The sequence below is a fragment of the Monodelphis domestica genome, chromosome 1, assembly GCF_027887165.1.
Source record: "Monodelphis domestica isolate mMonDom1 chromosome 1, mMonDom1.pri, whole genome shotgun sequence".
Classification (NCBI taxonomy): Eukaryota; Metazoa; Chordata; class Mammalia; order Didelphimorphia; family Didelphidae; genus Monodelphis; species Monodelphis domestica.
In genome coordinates this window covers 450,992,035-451,007,017 of record NC_077227.1, presented here as the reverse complement: position 1 = coordinate 451,007,017, position 14,983 = coordinate 450,992,035, and the positions used below count along the sequence as shown (strand labels likewise).

At 35.5% G+C, this 14,983-nt stretch overlaps 1 protein-coding gene across 8 annotated transcripts in view; it reads right to left on the bottom strand.

The window, feature by feature from the left end:
- FTO (FTO alpha-ketoglutarate dependent dioxygenase) overlaps positions 1 to 14,983 on the bottom strand; it is a 421,101-nt gene that overhangs the window by 157,566 nt on the left and 248,552 nt on the right. The window lies entirely within an intron of this gene.

Sequence of the window (14,983 nt, the reverse complement as noted above, 5' to 3'; positions counted from 1 at the left end):
AGCAATACATGAGGAATGCTGGAGGGGGAACACAGATAATATGAATATTCCTCTCTGCTCACACACTCAGTTTCTGTAGAGTTGAGGCCAAGGATGGCTGGTCAAGGCTCTGACCAGCTCCTCAGCCTCTTGCTGTTGGACAGAAAGGGTAGCAGGTATTGCTGTCTGGTCAACATACTTACTGTCTCTACATACACTTTTAATTTGTCACCCCTATCATCTCAGGGTCCTCCTATGAGTCTCCTGATTCTATTCACCATCATCACATGGTCCCCTGAAGGAGAAAAAATTAAGACAAACCACAAAATAATTAGGGCATCTAGGTGGCATAGTAGATAGTGCTGGAGTCAGGGAGACTCATCTTCCTTAGTTCAAATTCATACTCAGACACTTACTAGCTATGTGACCCTGGCCAAGCCACTTAACTTTATTTGCCTCAGTTTTCTCATCCGAAAATGAACTGGAGAAGGACAGAACAAACCACTCCAATATCTCTTCAAAGAAAACCTCAAATGGGATCATGAAGAGTTGGATAAGTCTGAAATGATTCAACAACCCCCACTACCAAGCAATCACTGCCTTGAAGACACAAGAGCTCTGGTCCCAGTCTAGGAATTTGTTTTATGGGGAAAACAGATTAAACCACTAGTTAGTAAGATTTTTAAAAAGAGAAGAAAACCAAATCACTAGCATTAAAGAGGAAAACAGTGAATATACACCAACAATGAAGATGAAACTAAAACAATTATTATGAGTTATTTTGCTCAATTATATGCAAACAAATTTAATAAGTGCAATAGAAGAGAATTTCTACAAAAATATAAAGTGCCTATGCTATCAAAAGAGGAAGTAGAATATCTAAATAAACCTATTTTAGGAAATGAAATTGATCAGGCCATAAATTAATTTCCTTAAAAAAAAAAGCATCAAGACGAGATGGATTTACAAGTGAATTTTACCAAACATTTAAAGATAAACTAATTTCAATATTAAGATATTTGAAGTAATAGGTAAATAAGGATATATATATCAAACTCCTTTTATGAAACAAACATGGTACTGACACCTAACCAGAAAGAGCAAAAACAGAGAAAGAAAATTATAGACCAATTTCATTAATGAATATAGATGCAAAAATCTTAAATAAAATACTAGCTAGGAGAATACAACAACATATCAAATAGATTACACATTATGACCAAACAGGATTTATATCAGAAATGCAGAGAGAATTTAATGATAATAAGGTAAATCACCAATATAATTGATTACATTGATTAGAAAAGTAATAAAAGTCATATGATTATATCAATAGATGTAGAAAGTCTATGACAAAATACAACACTCATTCTTGTAAAAACACTAGAAAACATAGGTATGAATGGAGTTTTTCTTAAATTGATAGCATCTACCTAAAATCACCAGCAAGTATTATTTATAACAGGGATAACCTAGAAACCTTCTCAATAAGATCAGGAGTAAAACAAGGATGCACATTACCATCATTACTATTTTGACATAATATTAGAAATGCTAGCAATAGCAATAAGAGATGAAAAAGAAACTGAAGGAATAAGAATGGTCAAAGAGGTAATAAAACTATCTCTTTTTCAGATGACATGATGGTATATGTAGAAAATCCTAGAGATTCAACTAAAAAGTTACTTAAAACTATCAATATTTTTAGAAAAATATCAGGATAGAAAATAAATCCATATAAATCATCAGCATTTTTATATATTACTAACAAAGGCCTCCAAAGAGATAGAAAGAGATACTCTAAAATAACTGCAGATATAATAAAATATCTGAGAGTATACTTTTCAAAACTAACTCAAGAACTACATAATTAGAAAACTCTTTTTAGACAAATAAAGTTAGAGATAAATAACTGTAGAAATAGTAATTGTTCATGGATGGGCAGAGCCAATATAGTTAAAATGACAATCCTATCTAAACTAATCTACTTATTCAATGCTATGCCAATAAAATTACTGAAAAATTATCTTATTGAACTAGAAAAAATAATAAAATTCATTTGGAAGAACAAAAGATCAAGAATTTCAAAAGAATTAATGAAAAAAATGTAAAGGAAGGTTGTCTAGCATTACCAGATTTTAAACTGTATTATAAAGTAGTAATTGTCAAAAATGTCTGGTACTGGCTAAGAAACAGAAAGGCAGATTAGTGGAACAGAACAGACATACAACAAACAGTAGTAAGAGATTATAGTAACCTTATATTTGACAAAATCAGAGATTCAAGCCGTTAAGTTGGTATAGACCAATATCTTACACCATTCGCTAAAATAAGATCAAAGTGCATATGTGATCTAGACATCAATTTTTGCTTATGATATCTCCTTTTATGATTAGATCATGTATCCATTATGATTAGTATCCATACTGACTAGAGAAATGAAAAACAAAATAATTCTGAGAAATCATCTCATACTTATCAGATTGACTAAAATGAAAAAAAAAAGAGCAAAATGACATATTTTGGAAAGGATGGGAACAATGTTATACTAATACTGGAACTGTGAATTAATCCAACCATTTTGGAAAGCAATTTGGAATTATGCCAGAATTTTAAAATTGTGAATACTCTTATAGAGGCAGCATACAATTTCTGGGTATTTCCCCAAGGAGATCAAGGAAAAGGGAAAAAGAATCTTTATGTTCCAAAATATTTAAAGCAGCTCTCCTTGTGGTGGCAAAGAAATGGAAATTGAGGGGATGTCTATCAATTGGGCTAAACAAATTATGGTATATAATTTTGATGGTAATTTGCATGGTAAGAAATGATAAGCAGGTTAATTTTTTTTTAAAAACGTGGAAAGAACCACATGATAATGAAGCATCAAACAAGCATAATCAAGAGAATGTTATATGAGCTATAGATCTACTATTGGAAGAATAAGGTGAATATTTACATCCAGATAATTAATTGAAAAATAGAAACATGAAAGACACAACGGGTCTATACATATCTGTTTTCCAGACAATGTCTTCTATGGTTTGGGAAAGGGGAGGAGAGGCTAAGATACCTGAAAATAAATTCTATTAATAATATATTTTTGGAAAGAAAAAGATGTAGGGAATGAGATCAGGAATTAATACTGAGGGTCCAAATAAAGTTATAACAATAACCTTCCCACCTCACCCCCAAATCTTTCCAGCTTCTGAACTTCATTACCACTATTGAGGGTACCACCATTTTCCCAATAACACAGAACCATTACCTCCACGTTGTTTTAAATCCCTCACTTTTATTTATCCTTCATATCCAATCCACGATCAAATTCCATTCTCCTTCCTTTATAAGATCTATTGTTTATGTCCTCTCCTCTCCCCTCCTACAACAATAATCATAGTTCAGATCTCAACAACTCTTTCCTAGACTACTGAAATAGTTGTGTTGTTTTTTTTAAATTGGTCTCCCTGCCTCAAGTTACTCTCCATTCCCAATTGTTGAGGTGATTTTTTTAAAGTGTTGACCATGTTGCCCCACTTCTCCCCTGCGCCATGAGCTCCAGTGTTTCTCCATTATCTAGACCTAAGACCAAATATAAACTCTGTACAGTATTGAAAATTATGTAGCTGTAATTCTTTCGCTGCCTTTTTCTTAATTTTTTTCACATGTATAAATAATTTTTCATAATCATTTTCTGACATATTAGGATTCAGATTTTCTTCCTCCCTCCCTTCATTTCACTCCTCCCTAAGATGTTAATAGTCTGATATAGGGTACACCAGTTTTTCCTTTTTTCCTTCCTTCCTTCCTTCCTTCCTTCCTTCCTTCCTTCCTTCCTTCCTTCCTTCCTTCCTTCCTTCCTTCCTTCCTTCCTTCCTTCCTTCCTTCCTTCCTTCCTTCCTTCCTTCCTTCCTTCCTTCCTTCCTTCCTTCCTTCCCTTCCTTCCTTCCTTCCTTCCTTCCTTCCTTCCTTCCTTCCTTCCTTCCTTCCTCTTTTTCTTTCTTTCTTAAAACCCTTACCTCCTGTCTTAGAATCAATATTGTGTATTGGTTCTAAGGCAGAAAGGCTAGGCAATAAGGGTTAAGTGACTTGCCCAGGGTCACACAGCTAGGAAGCATTTGAGGTCAGATTTGAACATAAGACCTCCCACCTCTAGGCCTGACTCTCAATCCACTGAGCCACCTAACTGCCCCTTATATCAGTGCTTTCATGCAATACATATTTCCATGTTACTCATGTCATGTTAGAAGATACATGTCAAACATACAATAAAAAACTCATAAAGGAAATAAAGTGGAAGATGGTATTCTTTGATCTGCAATCAGATTCCAACAATTTCTTCTTTAGTTCTGGTTAGCATTTTTCATCACATGTCACTTGTGGACATCTCAGGACCTTGCTTTGCCAATTAATTGTTTAGTCCTTCAGAATTAATCATATCATAATATTTACTGTATATATTGTTCTCCTGGTTCCACTCATTTCACTTTGCATCAGTTCCTATAAGTCTTTCTAGGTTTTTCTGAACTCATCCTGTTCATCATTTCACATGGCATAATAGTATTCCATTACAACCATATGTCACAACTTGTTCAATACCTCCCCAAGTGACAAGACAGCTCTTTGGTTTCCAATTCTTTGCTACCTCAAAAAGAGCTGCCAAAAATATTATGGTAAAGGTAGGTCCTTTTCTTTTATCTCTGATCTCTTCAGAATACAGACCCAGTAGTAGTACTGCTGTACTAGTTTTATGGTTCTTCGAACTTGGTTTCATACTGCTCTCTAGAATAGTTATGTCACCTTGCAGTTCCACCAGCAGTGTATTTATGACCAAATTTTCCCACATCTCATCCAACATTTATCATTTTTCTTTTTGGTCATGTCAGCCAATCTGATCAGTGTGAGGAGGTATCTCAGAGTCTTTAATTTGAATTTCTCCAATCAATAGTGATTTGGACCTTTCTAGCATTCTTACTTCCACCTTACTTCCACCTTACTCCTTTCCACCATGTACTCTATGTTACAAGTACACTTAACCTACTTGAAGTTCCTCAAAAATGATACCCTATTTCCCATCATTGTGCCTTTGCAGTGGCTGTACTTCTTATACAGAATACTCTGTTCTCTCAACTTAAACTTGTTTCCTTCAAGACACAGCTAGGAAGTCAAATTTTGTAGGGTATCCTCACTGCTAATGGAGCTTTCAGATATGAGTCATGTATCTTATATGCATTCAATTGTCTATATGCTCTCTTCCTTGTTAGAATGGAAGTCCTTGAGGGCAAAGACTATTTCTTGCTTTTCTTTGTATCCTCTGAGCTTAACACAGTGCCTGGCATCTAGTAAGTGTTCAATAAGTGATTACCAACTAAATCACTCAATAAAAAAATATAGAGCTTTAAGATTCATAAAAATTTGCCAAGATTAAATAAGAAATATTTTCAGTGGTTAAAACTAGATTGATTTTGTGATTTTTTTCCAAGAAGGTTCGATAGTGAATTTGAGATGCACTGCTATATTTTTAGCATAAAAACACTCCCTAAGTTAGACATACAGTTAATATTTCTCTCCAAATTGCTATATCACTTCATAATAAGTGGGTTATATATAGTCCTTGAAATTTTACTTAGCAAAGTAAATAAGAGGTTTAAGAGCCATAACTTTCTCAAATTTAAATTCTTTCATATCAGCCTAGGTGTGGAATATAAGTGCCTAGTGTCCACTTCTAAGGGAACTGACTGCCCCACTCTACTCTACTAGAGACTACATCTGGAGTATCTTGTTCAGTTCTGGGTACCACATTTAGGCAACTAGGATGTTGAAGTGATTCAAGGTCATATTGCATGTGGACTGGTTGAAAGAACTGGAGACTTTTAGTTTAAATCAATCAGTTAATCAATCACAAGCATTTAAAGTGCCTATTATGTACCAGGCACAAAGAATGAAATAATCCCTTTTCTAAAGAAGACTTCTGGGGAGACATGAGTACAATATCTGAGAGGTTATTAAATGGAATAAGGGAATTAAACTTTTTCTGCTTGGCTTCAGATGGAAGAACTAGGAGAAATTAATGGAAGACCCAAAGAGGCAGATTTAGGTTTCAGTAACAAAGTCAAGTAACATTTATTAAATGTCTATTTATATATTAAACAGCAAACTTTCATACTGGTTGCTTTGTCCATCTGGGAATGAAAGCAGGATCTTAGCCTCATTGGGACAACCATCTCATCATGCTTTTGGTCTCTCTAATAGTTGCCTTCCTCAACCATACACTTTTGCTTTTCAGTTACCTGATGCCTAACCTCCTGGGAGGAACATACTCCCACTGTCATACCCTCTCCATCCAAGTGGTCATTCTTTAAACCCTTTTCTCCATATTCCACTGTATCCCTTATTCCCATCCTCCCCACAAATATCCTAATCTTAATCACAATATTTCCACTTTGCTCTCTGGATTGCCTGCTTTACCAATAACATACTTGCTTTCCTCTTTAAAGTTTTTTCCTTTCTCATTCCTTCTATCTTATTTCACTCACTTAGACCTGGCTTCCTCCTGATGACAAAGCTTACTTGGCTACTCTCTCTAGCACTTTCACTTATACTCCACATTTACTGTGGTGGGGAAATTGGAATAGTTCCTCCACAGGGCCACTTCCAGACTCTATCACCATAACTTAGGAACCTTTCTTCCTTTGAGGTTCTCTCTATAGGTATGACCCAATCAAAATTCTGACAGTTGTTATTAACTGACCTCCAGGACAATCCCCTTCTTTCCTCAAGGAGTTCAGTGCTGGGCTTAGAGAATCTCTCTCCTGTCCAACTCCTGACCTCCTACTAGGAAAGTTTAACATCCATATGGTTAACTCTTTCAAATATTAATCTCTAAATTCCACAATTTAATAATTTATTTCCATGACCTTTCAGTCATAGTCATATCCATGACCTTGCCTTCCTCACCCATAAGTATGATATTTCTACATTTATGAACTCAGAAATTCCTTGATATATACACACAACCATAATGGAGGGACATGTGATAAATATTAAATCAAGTTTAATTCTTACAATTTTTTTTATCTTCCATGAACCTATTAGTACTTGATCTATCTTCTACAGAGAGCTTTAAATAGGAGAAATATGTGTGAATGGCAAAAGCAAAGAGCCAGAGGGTTACTAAAAGTAAATAAAGTATAGCAATAAGCAACTAGATACAGGGCTAGAGTAACCTCAGATAGTGGGTACTTGGGCAGAACTATGAATGAATGAATAAACAAGCATTTATTAAAGAATTGACTATACATCAAAGTATTGTGCTAAGTGCTAGGAAAACAAATTTAAAAATTGAGTTCCTGGTCTCTGGGAGCTCACTTTATAAGTGGGGGAAACAACATACATAAGCTGCAGGGAAGATGGGGTGGCTCAGAAGTCTCAAGGGTCATCCATTCTGGGTAGCAATCAAAAAGCTCAGAAGGGAAGGCAAAGGAGGAGGTTTTGACCAGAAGGGGCTGGTCTTCCTGCTACTTTCTCATTTCATACTGGTTCTAGTACTGGCTTTGGACTCGGGGAATGGCAAGGATACTTACAAGCAGCAGGTCTTCCCATGGCTCCATCATCCAAGATGGGGTCTAGATTTGTGGGGTACTTACTGGAAGGATACTATGACAGCTTCCTTTGGAGTCATGTTCTCTCAAAAAGCTAAATATCCTAATAGTCTTTGTGCCATAGTGGACATACAAGTCAGCATTGAGAGAAAGGCTGTCTATCCATCTGTTCTTTTAAAATATTGTCTATTAAAATTTATTGCACTGTCTTTGTGGTTTCATGCTTCATGTAGTCTTTAACAAAGGTTTCTATTTTTGGTACTTTTTACCCCCAGGCAGTTTTGCAATAGGCACAATCTTGAAAGTAAGAAAAACAAAGTTTATTTTTAAAATATCCCTTTCTTTGTATTATCCTACATCTAGTCCTCTGATAATTATAAATTTACATGTCTTTACTAACTAAATCAAAACTAAAAGTTAAAAACAAGATGAAATGTGAGAGTAAATTATTTCCTTAAGCAATGTCAAATTTGAATTTTTTTAAGTTTATGTGAAAGTCCTATTGGAAAGCTGGTAATAAATATTGTCAAAAGTCACTTGACTCCCTAACAGTACAACAAGTTCTAGGGGAAAGAAGTGCTCTTGATCTTCAATTACAGTTCTGTTATTTCCCCCAACAGACTCAGTACATCTCTCAATTTTCAGCTGAAAGAATAGATTTTTCCTCTATGGTATCTTATGGGGAATTTCCTGAATACTTCCCCCCCTCCGCCCCCTCCCGTTTCAACCTTAATACTGATTGCTCAGTTACTACATGATTCCTATAATGTGCTAGGTACTTTATACAATGGGTTCTCAATACTAGGTCCTTTATACAGAGGGTTCTCAAAAATGCTTAATAAGTGAGTGAATTTGTACTTCATGGTTATGGAAAATGGTTGCTCTCTTTGCAGGAAAAACTCCTGAAAATTTGGTTGGTGATCTTAAATACTGCTTAATGGAAAAAAACTTGAAATGTTCCCTCATTAATTCAATAGATAACCTAGTAAAAACAAACCTTAATAGCAAATCACTGTGACCTCTGTTCTATTCACTAACGTGAATCACTGATTTTACGGCATAACTAAAATATTTCTTTGCAAAACCAAGGCAAACAACAGAAAAGTTCATCCCTTTCATCCAGTCATACTCCAATGCTTTACCATTTGGATTTTATTATTTTAAAGTTTTTTTTTCCCCTAATGACTCCCCCCCCTCCAACCTTTAATTAAAGAGTGATCATAAGATTTTCAGCAACTTGGGGGGGTGGTGAAATACAATCATTTTTGGCCTTTACATGATATGCATTTCAAACATACCTTAAGTACTAAATATGCTAATGAAAGGCAGCCATGGGAAGATGCCTGGGCTTGTTTAATATAAACAAAAGTGCTGAATTTTTGGTAAGAGCAGATCAGACACAGACACTGAACTGTACCTATTCTTTATCATCCTTTTCAAATGATAATTCTCTCACTGTCACCATTAAATCTTAATCTATCCCAGCTCCTTGTATGGGTCATTGATTCTATATGTACTGCTGTTATTTTAAAATGTTTCCCCTTGGTAGGGAAAGAGAAAAAAAAGCTGTCGAGAGCCAGATGGGCCACTTCACAGTTCATTTATCAAACCTAATACACCGGGCTCCACCCTCCTCTCACTCACTATTGCAGTTAAACTTCCATATAATTTGGTAATCATTTTCATTATCAGAGAATGACCCTAAAGAAGACTACCCTGGGATGCCCAGTCCACACAAGTCTCCCAGCTGTTCCTTTTCTGTTTCTTCCTACAGTAGACTTTTAAGAACCTCATAGTTTATTAGCTGCAGTCTGACCTTTGGGAAGCAGAGGTCAAGAAGGGGTCAGATCTGAGGGCTTGCCTTGCTCTTTAAAAGCTATAACAACTTGTCCATCAGACACTAGTAGACAGTATAAACAAATCTAAATCTTCAGAAATTCTGGACCACTTCTATTAACACTTCCCCCACATTCACAGTTTTTTCCTGATGTACTTTGGGTCATTCAACTTGGCGAAAGTGAATAAACATCCCTGATAAGTCTATTGGAAGAGTTGTTTGTGGGGTTATTAAGCTCAGGGATGGAAATCCATAGGACTCAAATGCATCTTTGGGATCAGGGATGGCACAGTGACAAACTGGGCTGCCTATTGTTATGTAAAGAGTAGTAACTTTTCCTTAAAAGTTAAACCCACAAGGCGCATTTGCTTCCCTTTCAAGATTCTGTGGCTAGGCTGAAACAATGTGGCCCCACAAGCTCCTTGTCCAGAACATATGCAAACACTAGATCTATTAGATCATTAATTCTACCTTGAAAAACAAAACAAAACAACATACTCTTCCCAATTCCACCCCATCTAGTCTCAGAATAGCAAAGGAGCCTGCCGGAGACTCAGAACCAATCTCTTACAGTAGGCCTATAGTAAAGTTTCTGCCAGCTGCTGTGACTTGGTTGACCTATATTTCTCAAAGTTGTACTCTTCATAATGAGTTCTCTAATGTGTAATATAAGGTAATTAGAGTCATCTGTATTTAACTTCCAGAGGAAAAAAAATCTATTATCTAATCTAGCGGATCCCCTGATAGCCTGTTGAAAGTAAAATACTGTAACCTATTCCTTGGCCTTTGACAAGTGCTAATTATTTCCTGTCCAAGCACATTTTTCTCATGTAATTCCAAAGTACACAATAGGCTGATCTCTAAAACCCAAGCAGCCCAGCAAGCAGTGTGGTGGATGTTTTATAACTTTCACCACCACATGCTTGATGGCTACCATAGCCAATGCCTCATTCCAGACATCCAACTGAAGCTTTGATGGGAAAAAGGGAGGAGGTATATGGTAACAGTCTCTTTATGTGGTTCATATGGATGAGACTCTTAGATAGGTCACTGGGATGGGAAACATCAAATGATGGGGGTGGGGAGGGTGGGGGAAGGATTATAGTTATTTAATACCCTAAGGATACTTTCAGAGCTCTCAAGACACTGCTCTCTTGAAATATTCTTTCAGGTGTTTAGTTTTAAAGAGGTCTGCACAGTGTCTGTTGCTAAACTTTCTCTTCCCCCCTTTTCTACCCCCACCCTAGGCCACAAAGTACTTTAACATTTTTGTTTCAGAGACTAGACTACATCTACTTCAGCGCTGGCTCCAACTCCTGATTAAATTGTTAGTAGTAAGTAAAAGCCAGAAACACTGTAACCAGACTCCTTTTAAACAAGCTATTTTTGTCATGCAGCCTGGTGATTTGGTGTATTAGAAAATTATTGTTAACAAACCAAATGCTTTCTCCAAAAGATGTCCATTCTCAACATTTGGGCATTCTCTGTGTAAAGCTGACTTTTTTGCTTTTTTTTTTCTTCCTCCTCCTGAGGTAGAGGGAAGAAGATGGTAGAGGGGGTTAAAGGTCTTTTTTTCCTTCCCTTTTTTCTCTTCCTCCTTTACTATCTTTTCTTTTACTGATGCTAATTACGAACAAGAAAGAAGGAAAGGTCCAGGATTGAGGTAAGACAGAAAAAGACCTAGATTTCTCCAAATCAACATTTCATTTTTAAAAAATTATTAGAAATGGATTAATTAAAAATAAAGCAATTTAAATTCTATACATTTAAGAGGAAAAATAGAAAATTAATCATTGCAGATCGATCAAGTTGAATGGATTCACCAAACTCCCTAAAATAAAAATGATTATTATTAAAATACCATTAATACTTGGCTCTTCTGATTGTCTCCTTCTTTGGAAAAAATCTATCTTGCCTAGCTTGATCCCAAGAACCTAAGAATCTGAAAGCTGAAATTCCTCAAGTATTTATTAAGCACCTAGGATATAACAGATACTATGCTTGGCACTAGAAATACAAAATAAAAAATAAAACTGTCTCTACCTCCTCAAGGAATTTATAATATTCCATTGGAAGGAACCCCAGAGAAGAACCCACTCTTTGACATAGCTCACAAGTATTTCCAGTTAGTGGTGCACCTCCACCTTTACAGCCAAAGTTTCCTTGTATTTATTTTTTACATATTTAGGGTATGTGTGTGTATATATACATATATGCAAAATATATGTATATATATTTATATTTGTATAATCTCCCTTCCTGTCTCCCATCAACTTTTTGATAAATGTAAACTCCTTGAAGCCAGGCATGGTTTCATTTTTGTCCCGGTATCCCGAGAATGTAACAAAGTGCTTTGCCTATAGTAGGTGCTAATTAACACAATGACTGATATTTTGGCATTGCTTGAAAACCTAGAGTGTGCAATCATGAACACAGGACCTTGACAAGGCATCCCACATCTGATGCTGCTTTGCAGCATCCGCCCACTGCTCCTAGCTCTGCCTTCTAGATGCCCATTATCACCTCTATTATTTAACATTGTACTAGAAACACTAGCTGTAACAATTAGAGAAGAAAAAGAAATTGAAGGTATTAAAATAGTCAATGAGGAGACCAAGCTATCACTCTTTGCAGATGATATGATGTTCTACTTAAAGAATCCTAGAGAATCAATCAAAAAGCTAATCAAAATCATCAACAACTTTAGCAAAGTTGCAGGATACAAAATAAACCCACATAAGTCATCAGCATTTCTATATATCTCCAACACATCTCAGTAGCAAGAATTAGAAAGAGAAATTCCATTTACAATCACCCTATACAATATAAAATACTTAGGAATCTATCTGCTGAGAAAAGCACAGGAACTATATGAACACAACTACAAAATATTCTCCACACAATTAAAACTAGATCTAAACAATTGGAAAAACATTGATTGTTCATGGGTAGGACGAGCTAACATAATAAAAAATGACAATCCTACCCCAATTAATTTACTTATTTAGTGCCATACTCATTGAATTACCAAAAATACCAATTCCAAACCTTGTGCAAATGCTGGAACTAGCGTTTGGAGAAGGTACAAAATGAATATTATATTCATTCCATCACCATGAATGAACAGGAATAATTCAATACCTGTTGCAATTACCAAAAAAAAAATTATTGAATTAGAAAAAACCATAACAAAGTTCATTTGGAAGGACAAAAGATCAAGGATATCCAGGGAAATCATGAAAAAAAAATGTGAAGGAAGGAGGCCTTGCAGTCCCAGATCTCAAACTATACTATAAAGCAGTGGTCATCAAAACAATTTGGTACTGGCTAAGAGACAGAAAGGAGGATCAGTGAAATAGACTTGGGGTAAGTGACCTCAGCAAGACAGTAGGATAAGCCCAAAGATCCCAGATTTTGGGACCAAAATCCACTATTTGTTAAAAGTTGCTGGGAAAATTGGAAGACAGTATGGGAGAGATTAGGTTTAGATCAACATCTCACACCCTACACACCAAGATAAACTCAGAATGGGTGAATGACTTGAATATAAAGAAGGAAACTATAAGTAAATTAGGTGAACACAGAATAGTATACTTGTCAGATTGTTGGGAAAGTAAAGATTTTAAAACCAAGCAATAGCTAGAAAAAAATCACTAAATGTAAAATCAATAATTTTGATTACATCACATTAAAAAGGTTTTGTACAATCAAAACCAATGCAACCAAAATTAGAAGGGAAGCAACAAATTGGGAAACAATCTTTATAACAAAAACCTCTGACAAAGGTCTAAATACTCAAATTTATAAAGAGCTAAACCAATTGTACAAAAAATCAAGTCATTTTCCAATTGATAAATGGGCAAGGGACATGAATAGTCAATTTTCAGTTAAAGAAATCAAAACTATTAATAAGCACATGAAAAAGTGTTCTAAATCTCTCATAATTAGAGAAATGCAAATCTAAACAACTCCTAGGTATCACCTCACACGTAGCAGATTGGCTAACATGACAGCAATGGAAAGTAATGAATGCTGGAGGGGATGTGATGAAGTTGGGACATTAATGCATTGCTGGTGGAGTTGTGAATTAATCCACACATTCTACAGGGCAATTTGGAACTACGCTCAAAGGGTGCTAAAAGACTGGCTGCCCTTTGATCCAGCCATAGCACTGCTGGGTTTGTATCCCAAAGAAATAATAAGGAAAAAGACTTGTACAAGAATATTCATAGCTGCGCTCTTTGTGTTGGCCAAAAATTGGAAAATGAGGGGATGCCCTTCAATTGGGGAATGGCTGAACAAATTGTGGTATATGTTGGTGATGGAATACTATTGTGCTCAAAGGAATAATAAAGTGGAGGAATTCCATGGAGACTGGAACAACCTCCAGGAAGTGATGCAGAGTGAAAGGAGCAGAACCAGGAGAACTTTGTACACAGAGACTGTGTACACTGTGGTACAACTGAATATAATGGACTTCTCCATTAGTGGCAATACAGTGATCCTGAACAACCTGGAGGGATCTATGAAAAAGAACACTATCCACATTCAGAGGAAAAACTGTGGGAACAGAAAACAGAAGAAAAACAACTGCTTGAATACATGGATTGAAGGGATATGGTTGGGGATGTAGACTCTAAATGATCACCCAATTGCAAATATCAACAACATGGAAATAGGTCTTGATCAAGGACACAAGTAATATACTCAGTGTAATCGCATGTCAGCTACGGGAAGAGTGGGGGCAGGGGAGGGTGGAAAATAATATGATTCTTGTAAGCAAGAAATAATGTTATAAATTGACTAAATAAATTAATTTAAATTTAAAAAATAATTAAATTTAGATACAGTCATTCTGTATCTTTGTGATTCTAATAAACCTCTAAATGTTTTTATAATTTATACTTAGTAAACTATCAATTATAGTACACTATCTACTACAGAACTTTGTCCTGAGAACACTGAATGCATGAAGAAGTCATTACTAGACTCTCTGTTTTCTATAATTAGCAGGATTCCAAATACAAAATATAGCATAGTCTTCCACTCTGGTTTCTTACCTTCCTTCACAGAGAAATGCACCAACCTTAAAGTTCCTTACAGCAAAATGTCCAAATCATATAAACCTAATATTTTGGGGAACAGGTCTATGTTTTCAAGGAATTGACTATTTAAAAATTGTACACTGAATAGATTAATATTAAAATATAGTAACAGAAATGCTAGGAAAGTTGACCATGTAGAAACTTGTGAAGAAGTCTCAACAAAAGATAGAGTTCACTGAAACAGAATCAAGTATATATGCAAAAAATTGAGGAGAACCAATAGTAATTCATACTTACTCCCACAAATGGGCTGAAAAATATAACTGATGAAAAATTTTCAGGCACTTCATCCCTTATCAAATGATACAAAAACATTCTCTACAAGTATTTCCTAGGCTTTTATTCATACAGGTTTTTAGTGTGTTGGTAAAATTGGCTTTTCAATATCAGACACATTTTACTTCGAATATAAACATCTGTGTGTATATTAAACCAAAAGCTAAATTACACATGTGCACACACAC